Below are 15,990 nucleotides of genomic sequence, written 5' to 3' on the forward strand. Positions count from 1 at the left end.
GGGTAATGTTTTGTACTGTTTTTTAATATGGTGTTCAGGAACTATCTCACTGGTAAGGTAACATTTAACTAAAAATGAAAGAAGAGAGTAAACCATAGGGTCTCTGCAGGTGTGTATTCAAACACTAAGAAAGTTTTCATGTAGGAAGTTACTTGGTATATTCAAGGAATATCCAGGAGGCTTATTGTAAAAAAGGTCGAAAGAGATGGTTAAAACAATAAAAAAAATTAGTGAGAAGTATGGCAGTTTTTACATTTTGCAAGTATCTTTAATATCCAACTTATGAGAGATCAACTAGGTTTATATATCTTCTTTTACAATCAACATAAAATGTCTATTGCAATAGGATGTGTTAGTTGAAGTATATGAAAAAAAATCCAGCCTAGAAAGGTAAACAGTTTAAAAAGAGAAGAGTATTTTTATAGCCTTTTCAGATAATTGTGGGTATTCTTCTTTAATGCTACACTAGAACCTGACAAGCGATATTTCTTGAAGGTTAGTTGCAATGTGGAATCTGAAACCATATTAATGACCTTTTTATACCTTAAGTGCTCTAGTGCTAGACAATAAAAAGATGGTGGTTTGATCAGGTTAGTAATGGGTGAGGTTGATGAAAATTGGTCAGATACTAAATATTTTTCTAAGGAGAACTAACAGACTCTTCTAATGAATTGAACAAGGGTTTTTAAGGAAGGAAGGAACCAAAGATGATTTCAGGGCTTTTCTCCATAGCAACTAGAAGCATGGAGCTAACATTACTGGGAGATGATTGTCAGAGGAGCTGGTTATGGTGGGGGAAGAATACCTAAAGGATTGCGATTATAAAGGATTTTGATTTTCTACTTTATACCTTTTTGGACGTGTTTTTAAACTTTTTTTTTCATAAAAACCCATTTTTAAAATTTTCAAAAGATTTAAGATCTTTAAAGGTAGAGTAAGTTAGTCTATATAAATATGTATACAAGAATATACATTATGAAATGATTTGCAAAGTTAAGGCTTGGAAATAACCTAAGTATCTCTCAGGTTATTAGAATACTACAAAATATTACAATTCCATTTATGAACTCTACATTTGTGTAGAATGTCCATATCTGTATATGAATATATACCCAGAGAGGAGATCCAGAATGGTGTCCACCAAAAGTTTAACAGTAGCTGTATCTGGGTAGCAGGAATTCGGGTGATTTTTAATTTCTTCTTTATGCTGTTCTTAAATGTTTGAATGTTTTAAAATTAACCTCAAGTGTTTTTATTATCAAAAATAACAATTTTATTGTTTTAGAAACTAGAAGTACTATAAAAAGAGAGAGTAAGCTCAAGTTATCAAAAATTGGAAGGGAAGTAAGGCTATAATAAACATATAACATGTTTTTACACTCTTTTGTAACTAACACATGGTTTACTTATTGAGGAAGGTGATTTGCTACTGCTTATTAGTCACACTTCACAAAGGTTAAAGGTCCTAAAGTTTTAGCTGTTGCCCTGGATACTCATTTGTGTTTCCTATAACTTCCTTTCCTCTCTCAAACACTGACTTGTTAATGAACTCTGGGGTCAGAAAGGGTTGAAGAGAAACGGCAAGATAAATTAAGTTTTTATATTTACAGATATTTTGATTGTACGTTATAATTTTTGTATGTGGATTACTTCTAAAACCTATATTGTGTGATCAGTTCATTGATTCTTTTTTAGCACTCAGTCAATAACGATTCAAAAACTAGATAATAATCTAGGAAATTTCTTAAAGGAGTCTGTTTCTAAATTTACTTTTAAGGAAAAGGATTCAGCCAGATACTTTTTAGCCTCTATTAGATATTTTTATATACAGTATATATATTTATATAGTATATATATCTATATATATCTTATATACAGTGTCTGGGATAATATTTATATTCCTTAAATATGGTTGATCCTTATAAATAGCATCTAAAGAGAAATCATTTTCTCTTTAATTATAAAAATAGTACACTTCATTGTAGATAATTTGAAAAGCAGCATACTAAAATTAAAGTCATTCATAGTAATTATACCTTCACTCACATGAATATGAGGCTCTTTTCTTTTTTTCAATGAATTTTTAATTTTTTTTAAATTAGACTTTTGTTTTGAAATAATTTCAAGCTTACAAGTATTTGCAAAATACTGCAATGAAATTTTCTTATACCTGTTACCCAACCTCCCCAAAAGTTAACATCTTAACTCAGTGTTGGTCCAGTCCTATTAACAAATCTACAGACCTATTCAAATTTTGTCAGTATGAATTTTATCCCAATAATTGCCCTTTCTCTCTCTGTACCATGATCCAATTCAGGATCCCAGATTGCATTTAGTTGTCATGTCGCCTTGGCCTTCTTGTCTTTCTTGGCACTTGTGAAGAGTACCAGGCAGTTATTTTATGGAATTATCCCACAGTTTGGATTTGCCAGTTATGATTACATTTAAGTTTATGGTATTCTTTGTCAAGAATACGGCAGCAGTGATGGTTTGTCCTCTTAGTGTATCGTATCAGGAGGCTTATGACAGATGTGTGTGGCAATGATATTGACTTTATACAATTGAGGTGATGTCTACCAGCCTTCTTCTCTAGTTATTTTTTTTTTGTAATTAATAAATATACTTTGGAAAATAACTTTGAGATTATATAAATATTCTGTGTCTTGTCATAGTTTTTAACATTATTTGCAGCATCCATTTGTGATATTTGCCCAGAACAATTACTATTGTGAATTTCTATTTTAATGATTCTTGGAATTATACGAAAGGGAAGAACTTCCCTTCTTCCCCATTTATTTACTTTATTCAGTTATTTATTTATATAAGCATAGACTCACCGCAGTGTTTCTTGAATACTACCTTGCATTCTGGCATCTTGTGCTGTCACTCCATCACCCCAGCCTTGGAATCAGCCATTTTTTTTTATAAGAACCTTGGTTCCTTTTATTAGAGATGGTTGTAGAAACTAAAATCTGGACTGAGCATAGTAGTTCATACCTTTAATCTCAGCACTTTGGGAGGCCAAGACCCCATCTCCACAAAAATAAAATTAAAAATTAGCTAGGTGTGGTGGTGGACGGTAGGGGGTGCCAAGGTGAGAGAATTGCTTGAACCCAGGAGGTCAAGGCTGCAATGAGCCATGATCAAGCCACTGTGCTCCAGCCTGGGTGACAGAGCAAGACCCTGTCTCAAAAATAGAAAATCTGGGTGCTTTTTGCATTCCACTGCTACTTGGGAGTCTTTGCTTCTAGGCCCTCTCTGTGTACAAAACAAGGAAATGTAAGTATGTATACACAGACATTTATATTTATTTGCGTGCCCATTTACCTCTCATGGACATGTGTATGTGTGTGTAAAAACATCTATATTTATCATTCTTATACCTTGTATGTCAATCTAAGACCAAAGGGTTCACTTAGTCTTCCTCCTTTTTTATTAATAACTCCTCTTTCTACCTGTAAGGTATCACAGTATTGTTAATAAAGATATATTTATTTAGCTCCTCAATCCTAGAATATTCAGTGGTGTAGTTTTAGAATTACCAACCCCTTCTCTTGCAAAAAGCAGATACTAACTAAAATGCAGCAGTTGTGTACAGTTCTTTTTTTTCTTTGGAGACTTTTTCTTGGTAAATTTACACACACACACATTCACTTTTTTCTTATAGAAATATCTTATGTTATTTTATAAATGCCTAATAATTTATAGCATTAAACATTGTTCTCAAGAATAATTTCTAATGGCTATGCTATATTCCCTCATATAAAATTTCATAATTTATTTAGTGAGTTATCTGTTATTAGACATTTGTGTATGCAGTTTTCCTCTATTTTAAGTTATAAGCATTAGTTTTGACCATCTTAAATGTTTGACTTGGCTTGTCGGAAGCCACCTGGAAGGAAGCTGCATTGTAAAGAGATGAAAACCAGCTTCTGCTGGGTGCCATGGCTCATGCCTATAATCCCAGCACTTTAAGAAGCCAAGGCAGGTGGATCACGAGTTCAGGAATTCAAGACCAGCCTGGCCAAGATGGTGAAATCCCACCTCTACTAAAAATACAAAAATTAGCCGGGGGTTGTGGCGGGTGCCTGTAATCCCAGCTACTCGGGAGGCTGAGGCTGAGAACTGCCTGAACCCGGGAGGCAGAGGTTGCAGTGAGCCAAGATCACGCTGCTGCACTCTAGCCTGGGTGGCAGAGCGAGACTCCATCTCAAAAAAAAAAAGCTCATATTCTGAATCCTCTCACTCTTGGAATTTCTCTGCAAAATTGTATGAAAGTAAATAAGCCATTAAGAGGAAAGAATATTAGAGTTGCCAGTGGGAAACTTGGAGAGAATGACTGATTGGCAGTTCTAATTCTGTACCCTGTTGTTTTCATTTGATACGCGGGTACTATTGGCCTTAGAAAGTACGGGTTTAAGCAGTTTGCAGCTCTGCTGGCTGATTGAAAATTATACTACCGCTCTCATGGGACATCAGCATGATCTTGTGAACTGTGGATGGGAATCTGCCACCAGTTCTGACTGTAAATTCTCCTCTGCTGCCATTTTAGTATAAGGCCATAGACAAGTCACTTAACCTTTGGTGTCTGAGTAAAGCTAACACCTTAGAAGAGTGGTGCTTTAGTTAATGTTTATAAAGTAAACAACAATTTCAGGACTCGGAAATAGGTCTTAGTATCTTCATTCTTAGTAGTTCTTTTATTTCCTTGCTTTCTCATAGTAACTTAACTATTCCCTTTATTTCATAGAAGCCTACCTTTTATTTGCACCATCATACAGGTTATGAAAACTCTGTAGTCTTGACTACTCATGTTCTAGTAGTCTTTCACAAAAGAAAAACGTAGTTGTAGTAGAATTATTCCTCCTGGCTTGAAGTCAGAGTCTACAATACAGCCTGCCTTTGCTTCTCCTATCCCATTTCAAATTATGTATCAAGGGCATTTGTGTCATTTTTTGGTTTGAGATATTTTTGTCATGGTTCCTTTTAATATTTTACTGTTACTAGCATTTCCTTTGCTATCCCCCTTAACAAAAATAAATGTTAAAATTACTATACATATCTCAATTTTTAAAATCTGTTTAGAATATTCTAATTTGTAAATTGCATAATTATGGAATTGACTGTCCTTGCCCTTTACCTTTGAAATCCTCTTCTTGATCATATTAACTATAAAATGTATTTGTAAAATGTAGTAAGTGATATGACAGCCTTTCTGTGCTGGATATACCAAAGAAAAGCTTCATGTTCGCTCTTATGGAAAAATTAAAAGTAAAAAGTATCAAAAATATAAGTGAGTTGCCTAAATTTTCAAATTTGGTGACAAAACCAGAACTAATGATAAATGTCTAGTGTTTTGAGTACCTCTGCCTTTTTTGTGTGTTTTTTGTTTCGTTGGTTGGTTTTGATTTTTGATTTTTGGTTTTTGCCTGGGTAACAGGATCTTGCTCTGTCTCCCAGGCTGGAGTGCAGTGACACCATCTTGGCTCACTGCACCCTTGACTTCTGGGCTCAATGGATTCTCCCACCTCAGCCTCCTGAGTAGCTGGGACTACAGGTGCAAGCCACCGCGCCTGGCTAATTTTTTTGTATTTTTTGTAGAGATAGAGTTTTGCCATGTTGCCCAGTCTTGTCTCAAACTCCTGGGATTACAGGTGTGAGCTACCACACCTAGCGCTGACACTGTTTTTTATCAAAGAGCAAAGCAGTTGGTTTTTAGAGAAGTTAAATAGCTCTGCTAAAGGTGATTTGTTGAGGCAATTTGTGCTGAAACCAAATGGAGATTCCAGGACTTTTATTCTTGCTCTGATATCTCTGATCCTTTCTAAGAAGCGCCAGCAGTCTACAAATTAAAAAATAATCTTCATTTAAATGAAAAAATCTAAATACAATACTAAGCCAAATAGTATAAGAATATGTGTTTATATCTCAGTCACTCTCACTACTTCCTATATATGGTATGTACTTCAAAACTTCCCAGTAATTGAACTTTCATATGTGTTATGCCAAAAGAGAAACCATGGCTTATGGAGCCTGAACTCAGTGATCTGAGAAGCAGAGGGCTGTGTGTTTCCAAGTTTAGTTGTGCTGTCAGTTTACTGAGTTAATTTGGGAAATTTTTTTTTCAGAAGTCATAGAGGCTAGATTTGCCCTTCAGCTCATGTTATCAAGCCTGCAGCCTACATTTTAACAGATCAAAACACTTGTGTGTATTTTAAGATTTATTTGAGATCGAAACACTTGTAGGTATTTTAAGATTTATTTTAAAGAACTTTAGCAGCAATATTCTTTTTTTTTCAGCCCTAGTAAAAGTTTTGTTTAATTCTAAGATGCCATCATAGTGAACAACCTTAACTTTAATGCTCCATAACTATATTCAAAGCTTTTATGTGTTTTTGTTTATAATTAAACAGTAATTATGAATGTTTAGTACTTACCTGATGACAAACACTATTCTGTTGAAAAGGTTTTGCATTTAAAAAGAAAAATATGTGAAATCCAAGGCACTAGGCCATGAACCAGTATCAGACTTTTAAAGAAAACACTTTATATTGAAAAAAAAATAAACAAAAAACAGCTAATGGGATCTTATTTCAAAACACAGCATATGTGAATTAATCAGTCTGAAAACAATAACCATAACTTAAAATCTTCAAGACAGGAAACAAAACAGTACATATACATATATAGACATATATATCTTTTAAAAATTTTTTATAATTAAAATTCCTCTTTATATTTACAAAAATGAAATCAGGTAATACTGAAAGCAGCAAGGTTCTTCTTTTTCCTTTTGCTTTTAATAACCAATTCCAGTAGCCTGAATATAAATTTTCAAATTTTTCTTTTGGTAAAACTATATTCTTGAATTAAAGTTATGATTGGAATATTAATATATCTATAAGAAAAGCTTTCTAGTCTATTTCAAAATCATGTAAATGAAAAGCAGTTTTAATATGTCATTGTTTCTTAAAATAATTTCCATATTTGCATAAAATATACTGCTATTCTGAAGTACGTTCCTTTGTTAATATCAACCCTAGACCTTAGAGAGTGCCTGGATATACCAAGCAGAATCTATTCTTATCAAAAGACCATAATCATCTAACATTTGAAGTATTACATTTCTAGCCTGCCTTACGGAAATGTTTAGAAAGCAAAGAACCCTTCTTTGAGTGTCAGTAAGTGAACAGAAAAATGACCATTTTCAGCATAAAAGCAGCTCATGGGTCTTGCAATAAAATATACATACACACACACACACACACACACACACACACACACACACAAAAGATAGCATTCTGCTTTGATGAGAAAACTGAGCTAATCTGAATGAAACAAAAACAGAAAACAGACTAGAAGCCAGATTGGTATTTTGCATCGTGTATGCTTGTTTGAAAATCTTTGCTCCTGAAGTAAATATTTGGCAACCACAGTGATTAGCAGTTAAAGCAATTTCAACAAAATAAGAAGTCATCAAAAATGGACTATTTGTCTGAAAGAGCAGTACCTATATTATAAAGATTGAACTTCATGGCTCATCACAACCATTTTCAAAATTTAACTCCTACTGTCTTCTTATAAATTAAGAGAATTTCATTTGTGTTCCATAGTGCAATGACAAAAAAAAAAAAGTAAAAACAAAACAAAAAATAAACCCTCATGCCTAAATTTAGAATATTGTGTTGTGTAGCAATCCAAAACATTCTAAACAAATTAAATAGTTTAACTTATGTGACAGGCAGATAAGCATTTCAAAAGCATAATGAAGTCCAATTATGTAGTGCATAATGTAGACAGGAGTAGAATCTTACATTATGCAGACATTTTCTAAATAAAATCTCCCCGTAGGACAACTATATATAAACATGGGTAAGGTAAGCTCAGACTAGTTCTGTGAACCTTTTGAAATCAAGAGTCTGAAACACAATACATTTTTCAGGTAGGCACCAAGTTATCCTAAAAAATTTTCATGTTGGTTATTCTGACATTGTTTTTTCATCAGATACTCTAGTCACATCAACAACTTATGTGATTTTCCAGGAAAAAAAAAAATTCCCCACAAACCAAAATACCATTCTAGATCCAGTATACTAAATATATCACCCTTATTGGAAGTGCTGTTAGCATAGTCTTTGCAACTAGCCCAAAGCATATATTTAAGCAGTTCTTACAAATTGTTTTGTGATGTTCATATGTTTAATTCTTATGCCACCTGTTTTCTAATGAAGACAGCGTTTTGCTTTATGTGAGAATGGAAACCTCAAAATAATCACCATAAAGCTTCTAGGACTTATGTGAGAATAAAGTAGGATGGTCCACGGATATAAGATGAAATCCACAGTGTTGGAATTATAAGTGTTTAGAGCATCCCAGACTAGAAGACAAGCCCAAACCACCATTAGAAGAATGAAATATGATATGGTCCAAGATGTATCCTTAAAGTTTTGTCCCAACCCTCAGTCTGAATTGTGAGAATTGATCTTTAGTTCAGTCCAGCCAGCAGAAATTGACTGTGCAATTTTCTGTTGTATTTATTGTACAGACTATGTACATTCTAGAAGGTTCCTTTAGTGCTACACTCTTGTACTTTTTGTCCCAGCAATTTGAGGGCATGCAAATTCCACAAAGTCATCAATAAGAACAGGCCATGCTCCTTCTTTATCACAATTAGACACGTGATCTGCAATCACTGTAGTGAAGTCTAAAAGAAGATTCCAAGTGTCTTTTGGTATTGATCGTTTATGATGTTCCAACAAAAATTTATTCCATAAGTCTAAGAATTTAAATCTTCTATTAAGCACTAAGTTCCAGTAGACAATGGCCATTTCTAGATCTACTCCTTTTTGTCCTGGATTCTTTGCAAAATTAAAAGTAACCTGGTAAAAGTCCTTAAATCGTCCTGGTTCTTTCAATTCTTGTTCCGTCTTGGGTATCTGGGCCTTTAGTTTTTCTATACTGTCACATCCTACTTCTGCCATGCCATCCATGAACTCCTGTTTGGAGAACTCACACTGTGTTGTTGCTCTGAACTTCCATGCAATAATCAACACACTAATGCTGGCTGGATTGAGTGCCAGGCCATCACAGAACTGCTATATACCATCTATTCCAATTTTATTCTCATGTTGAGGATCTTTGTATCTATTGTACATTTGTTCTAACTTCTTCCTGTCCAGCGATCCTTTTACACTCTCTTGTATATAAAGTTCAGGATTTTGGAAAAAATTATCTGTTACAACATCAAACTTCCAGTCATTTTGAGATAGACAACTTACTGAGGTTCTTTTCACTAAATTGTGTGAAGATCATAAACTGATGAACTTTATCTTTCTGTGATGATTTCAACTTGTTCATGTTGGTGTCTTCCAAGGCTCTCCCCTCCTCCTCTGGCTCCGCAGCAAATGAGCAGCAATATCCTTAAAGACTACAAGAAAAATGATGTTAATTTGTGAAAGGAAAACACATCACACATATACATGCACATAGAGAACTGTGACAGTGTACACTGATTAGAAAGATTTCTAGAAACCTATGCTTGCAAATTTAAATTGGAATTAATGTATGTTAAATACCAAATTATACCAGAATATCTGGAGAACTATACACCATCCCTGTACCTCCTACCAAAAAAGAAAAAAATAATAACTATTTAATGATGGGCCATAAAGCAAACATCATGACAGTGGTGGTAATGATGAACATTTATTGAGGGCTTTCTTTGTATCAGGCCCTGTTTGTTGTACTTGCTTTGCATGTAATTGACCCATTTTCTACAATAGTCTAGTGAAGCAGTACAATATTCTCATTATTTAAGATGAAGACTAAGTAACTTTCCCAAAATCACGTCAGAAGGCAAAAACAGCCTACAACACAGGTTGGATATACCATAAAAATGTATTTCACTGTGTTCCCTTTGTCCTATATTGATGGACTTTAAAATTGTACACACGATCTAGTGAGAATTTATTTTAAAATTTGAGAACTTCACAGAAATTTCTACATTTTTTAACCAAGAATTCCCATTAGACCATGAATAATATTTTTAATCCCTGTTTTTCAATGTATACTTAAATCACCTCCTTTTAATTACTCTGGTTCCCTTTTCAACAGTCTGCCTATAATTACTTTAACCAGTTTCTTAGAGGGACTTGTTAATATGATTGAATATTTGTAACTGCTTTATTATATCACTCTACAGTGCCCAGTTGGTAGTGTTTGCCTTTTTTGTATCAACTGCTTATGCGTCTTCTCAAGTTTTTATATTATGCTAGATAAACTAATGAATTAACCATTTGTTTCCTCACATTCTCCCATAAAGCTACAATAATTGAAAATAATGAGAGAAAGATCAGATTGTTGATCCATAGGGAGAAGGAAGAATAACATCATAATTATAAGATAACCCTATAATAAAAGGTAAATGCACACTAGAATAATTTCTGCATAGGTGTACTACAATAAACACATATACATACACACATACACACACACACACACACACACACACAAACACACACACACACACTTTATGTTCTTCTGTCATTTTAAGGTTTGCCTCCTTAGGTTAGCTTTTTGGCTTCTTTCACTGTCTAACCACCAACCCCACCACCACTGATGGGGCCACCTGGATAGCAAGCTTTGTCCATCTACTGGTTCTTCTTGAAAACTTCAAACTTCTAGAAGTAGTAGGCAATCTTAGAGGTACCTTGCCTCAAGATAAGGAACTACCAATTCCCCCAAAAGATAGCAGATATCTCCTCTTTACTATTGAGGAAGAATGTAAAGATCTGTCTTCCAAGGTAAATGTTAGTATAGATTGAATTCATATTCCATTGCCCTAGTAGAAGTAGCCAGCACAGCTGCTTTGAAAGTATTCTGGGTGATTCAGTGTGCCTGAAAGGAAGACCTTTAAGGAGCTACGTTCCAGTGGATACGTTTCCATTGTTTTATATAGTCTTGGCTCTAACTTTAATACGGGAGCTTTCATTTTATATTATTTTCCTTAACACCCAAGTATTTTTTTTTCTTTTAGTGAAAGCAAGTTTATTAAGAAAGAAAAGGCATAAAAGAATGACTACTCCATAGAAACAAGCAGACAAGTCTTTTTGATCTACCGAGTTTCCAGTCTTTCTTCTCTTTTGCATGTGAGATACTACGTAGACTCCAATTAATGTCACAATGTTCTAATAGGCTTTATCAATTGTCATATGTGCTAGCCAAAAAAAAAAAAAACTTTAATCAACTGCATAAATAACAGGAAGAAGTATATGAATTGTATGGGTATACCTTTCTTCATTTAGACAACCTTCCTATATTTGCAAAAACAAATCTTTACAAGCTTATTGGTGGGATTGTTGTTTAGCCTAAACTTCAAAACAGTGATTTGAACTCTTAATCTCTGTAACAACTTCTGATAAGCTAAAAGCATATTACATTTCACATAGCTAGTATTATATTTTTCCTGTAATTCACAGATATTCTGAAAATGCATTTTATCTTCAATCTATTTTTTAAAGTATATTGGCAGATAACCTTAAGATATGTATGAGCCAAGTGCAGTAGCTCACACCAGTGATCCCAACAGGGGGAGGCTGAGGCAGGAGGATCACTTGAGGCCAGGAATTTGAGAACAGCCTGGGCAACAACAAAGTAAGTCCCCATATCTACAAAAAATAAAAAAAATTAGTTGGGCATAGTGGCACTCACCTGTAGTCCCAGCTACTTAGGAGGCTAAGGCAGGGGGATCATCGGAGCCCAGGAGTTTGAGGCTGTGGTGAGCCATGATTCATGCTGCTGCACTCCAGCATGGGTGACAGAGTGAGATGTCATCAAAAAAAAAAAAAAGATGTGTGTGTATATTTATGGATACACACAGTAGAGTCTGAGAATAGGAAAGAATAAGGGAAGAAAAAGAAGATATAGCGATGTGGGTATTTTTCATTAAAAATTATTTTAAGTGAAAGGTATTATGACTGTAAGCTGGTTCTATATTTTCATTAACAAATGATTCTCATTTGTAGTAGATAAAAAAGCACAGGAATATTTTATGATGCCAGGAGGTAGAATTGCCATGGAACAAGAGTGTTTACATATAGATGCACTAAGCACAGACTCATTGTGTTGGTGATGTATTAAAGAATGTCAGTGTCATTTAAACAAATGAGTTTTAGAATTGCGGAGTTTAAATACATTTAGCAATGAAAATAGTCCGGGTGTTGCTGAGCTTAACGATAGAAGTACTTGGTCAAACCCTTAATGCAATACTTGTACGAAATGTTTTGATATAGCAAATGGTAGATAAAGTCTTTTGTGTATTTTTGTAGAATCTTTTCAGATTTTTAAATGCTTATAATTAGACCAAGAAAACATTCTCTTTAAATAGACAGTACTGCACAAGAAGCTTCAGAAAGCTTCTAATCATTTTGAGAAAAAGATGGGTAGATTAGGCCGGGTGCGGTGGCTCACGCTTGTAATCCCAGCACTTTGGAAGGCCAACACGGGCGGATCACGAGGTCAGGAGATCAAGACTATCCTGGCTAACATGCTGCAACCCCGTCTGTACTAAAAATACAAAAAATAGCTGGGCGTGGTGGCGGGCGCCTGTAGTCCCAGCTACTTGGGAGACTGAGGCAGGAGAATGGCGTGAACCTGGGAGGCAGAGCTTGTGAGTGAGCCGAGATCCAGTCACTGCACTCCAGCCTGGGCAACAGAGCGAGACTCCGTCTCAAAAAAAAAAGATGGGTAGATTATAAGTAAATAATTTGTGGATATGTTTCAAGGAACTATGAGCATTAATACCATAAGCATACATTTGGGGTCTTTTGTATCATCTAAAGTATGCTGGAAACTTATCAACTATAATGACACTGTTAAGGTGACTTGAGTACAATGCTTGGGATATATAGATCTCTATATCATAGGCAAATCAATATTTCACTTTTTTCTTTTTAGTTCTTTTACAGGAAACATTGGAAAAAGATTTTTTGTTTGTAGAGTCTTACGATGTTTTTAAGATTTTCTGCCAAATTTGAATTATCTATAAACAAATGTAGTTTATTTATTGTAAATATCAGTGTGACTTTATCAAATTCATAGAGATGAGGGTGAAGTCTAAATTCAGGCTGCATTCCTGGCCAGACTGCCAGGAGTTCACATTCTGCCATAAAAACCTGATGAAGGTGTATTAATGGATGACTATTTAAAAACAAATAATTCTAAATGAACTTAATCCTGAATGGTTATTATTCCAAATGTAAAGGACCACACAATGGTGCAGAATCCTAGTCCTAGATGATCAAAGCTATATTTTATCTCCACAGTAGAACACCCAAAACACCACCTAAAACAAAGCACCATTCTCCACTAGGGAAGTGATACAGAGCTGATGCATTTAGCTTTCCCAAAACTAACACAAATGTGTGGATTTTGAGGTGTTAAACACCTTTACTTACTCTTGTGGATTTATAGCCAATCTCCCTTCAAGGACTATAATATAATTTGGAAGGCTGTTTTCCCCCTGGGTGACTTTACCTGTAAGCTTTTGTGTAACAATTTGGTGGTGGTTTATTGATGATATGATGCTATTATGAAGGATCCTTCTACCCCTTGCTCCTCTTCTCATACCCACATAACAACCCTTTTCCCGGTTGGGGCTGTAGGAAATGAGTAATGCTTAACCCATTTGTGTGATCAATTCACTTAAGCAGCTACTGTGAAATGTTAATCACAACTTTAATTTGTACTGCATTAGCATTTTGATTAACTTGTAGGCTTGCTAGCACACTTGAAGCGCTTTTACTCATAGTTACAGCTCGGAAATGACTTTTTGATTAATTAAGTTTGTTAGACAGCAGCTGAGCTTCCTGAATGCTAACCTTCTGGGGGTAAAAGTTCAGGAGAAAGTTACTATGAACAACTGTTGCTATTGAAAAAGATTCTTATAAATGTACTTATAGCATTTTAATTATTGACAAAATATTGTATCATTACTTGCAACTGACCTGAACCTTTAAAGGAGTGTACTTTTCTGTCAAGAAAGCTTTTTCGGGTTTTCCCATCATTGTAAAGCTTCTGGGAGCTCTTGAACTAAATAGTGCATTTTCTAGCAGATGTCTAACAACTAATGTTTTAACAAACTGCCTAGGATCAATTTCCACAATTTTTTAAAATAAACTTTTTGTTTGAGAATAGTTTCATATTTCCAGAAAAGCTGCAAAGATAATACAGAGTTCTCATACAAAATAGAACCTATTTTTCCCCAAGTATTGACATCTTAAATATATTGGTAAAGTACATTTGTAACAATTGACAAGCCAATTTTGGCAAATAATTATTAACTAAAGTCTATGCTTATTCAGAATTCTTTCATTTTTACCTAATATCCTTTTTCTTTTTAAAATTTTTGTCTTAATATATAATACTTGTACCTATTTTGAGGGTACGTATAATATTTTGATACAGGTATACAATGTGTGATGTTACCTAATGCCCTTAGTTCTATTCTAGAATCTCATTGTGGATATCCCTTTAAATTCAATAGTCATTTCTCAGGCTCCTCTTGGCTCTGACAGTTTCTCAGACTTTCCTGTTTTTGATGATCTTTCCATAGTGTTTTGCATTCTTGTGATACTTTATACATAACAACTTCGTTTTTATAAATTAATATAATTTTTCTCATTTTGGCGTAAATAAATCTCTTTCTTTTAAACTCTGATGACAATATATCATCCCCATGTCATTTAATTTGAACAGACATGTATCACTTCAACCTTTGTCATGATCTTATTTTCTCTTTTTTTTTTTTTTTTTTTTTTTTTTTGAGACAGGGTCTCACTCTGTCACCCAAACTGGTATATAGTAGCCTCAACCTCCTGGGCTCCAGCGATCCTTCCACCTCAGACTCCAAGTAACTAGGACCTCAGGCACATACCACCACACCCAGCAATTTTTTTTTTTTTTAATGGGATCTCACTGGTTCCCATGCTGGTCTTGAACTCCTGGGTTTAAGTGATTGTCCTGCCTTGGCCTCCCAAAGTGCTGGGATTACAGGCATGAGCCACTCTTCCTGGCAGTGATCTTATTTTCATACATTTATTGTAATCCTTCTACTAACACTAGATACATTAAGATGATGACAAGAGATGGGAAAAGGAGGAAAGGTTTCTTGAGGAGGAAGGATAAAGGGAGAGGACAGAGTGTGAGTCTAAAGAATACTAAGAAGGGGAGAGAAGCTGGAGCAATCCGTCCATCTCCATGCATACACCCTATAGCCACAGAGACTTGAGGACACTAAGGATTAAATTGACAGATTTCTTAAACTGAAGTTTAGATTTTAGGGGAAATTTTTAAATAATAAGCCTTAGAATTAGATTTTATTATCCACCTTTTAACATACCTCTTTATGTACATTTAATGATGTAGATTTTCTTTTAGTAGCCTAGGTCAGTGATGCTATTTCCTTGCAATGAAACTGACTTAATTTTATCACAGTGCCCAATGTTCCTATTTTACTTTTGGATTATTTAAATCCAGAATTCAGTTGTGTCTCAAAAGATAAGTGCCTGAAGATCAAATGTTAAGATGTAGTTATAACTAAATGTTAGGTTAAAATTAATTTTAAAATTTTAGAGTTTCAAAAAATATGTTGCTAAAATTTACCCACGGAGACAATAATCAATTAATACATAATAATTTTGTCTGGAGTTCACATTTTTCTGCTATGTGGGAAACGAGGTCAGATGTCAGCCACCTCAGATTCTTTTTGAAGCAAAACAGAATATGCAGAAATCAGCACACTTAATAGAATATAGTGTAATGAGCACATGTATGAAACTGGAAAACCAAAATTAAGCCTTAACTTCATCACTTGTTTACCAGCATGATTACATGGTCACTAAACTTCTTTAAGCTTAAGTTCCCCTTTCTGTGAAGGGGGATAGTATTAATGCCTGCCTCATAGTTAGTATTGTTGAGTATTAGGTGAGAGCC

At 34.5% G+C, this 15,990-nt stretch overlaps 1 protein-coding gene and 1 pseudogene across 8 annotated transcripts in view; one reads left to right on the top strand and one right to left on the bottom strand.

The window, feature by feature from the left end:
• Window positions 1-15,990, top strand: part of ASCC3 (activating signal cointegrator 1 complex subunit 3) — a 372,625-nt gene that overhangs the window by 340,352 nt on the left and 16,283 nt on the right. The gene's annotated exons all lie outside the window — the stretch shown is intronic.
• LOC123572997 (DCN1-like protein 1 pseudogene) lies at window positions 8,458-9,357 on the bottom strand (annotated as a pseudogene).

Source organism: Macaca fascicularis, chromosome 4 (assembly GCF_037993035.2).
Source record: "Macaca fascicularis isolate 582-1 chromosome 4, T2T-MFA8v1.1".
NCBI lineage: Eukaryota > Metazoa > Chordata > Mammalia > Primates > Cercopithecidae > Macaca > Macaca fascicularis.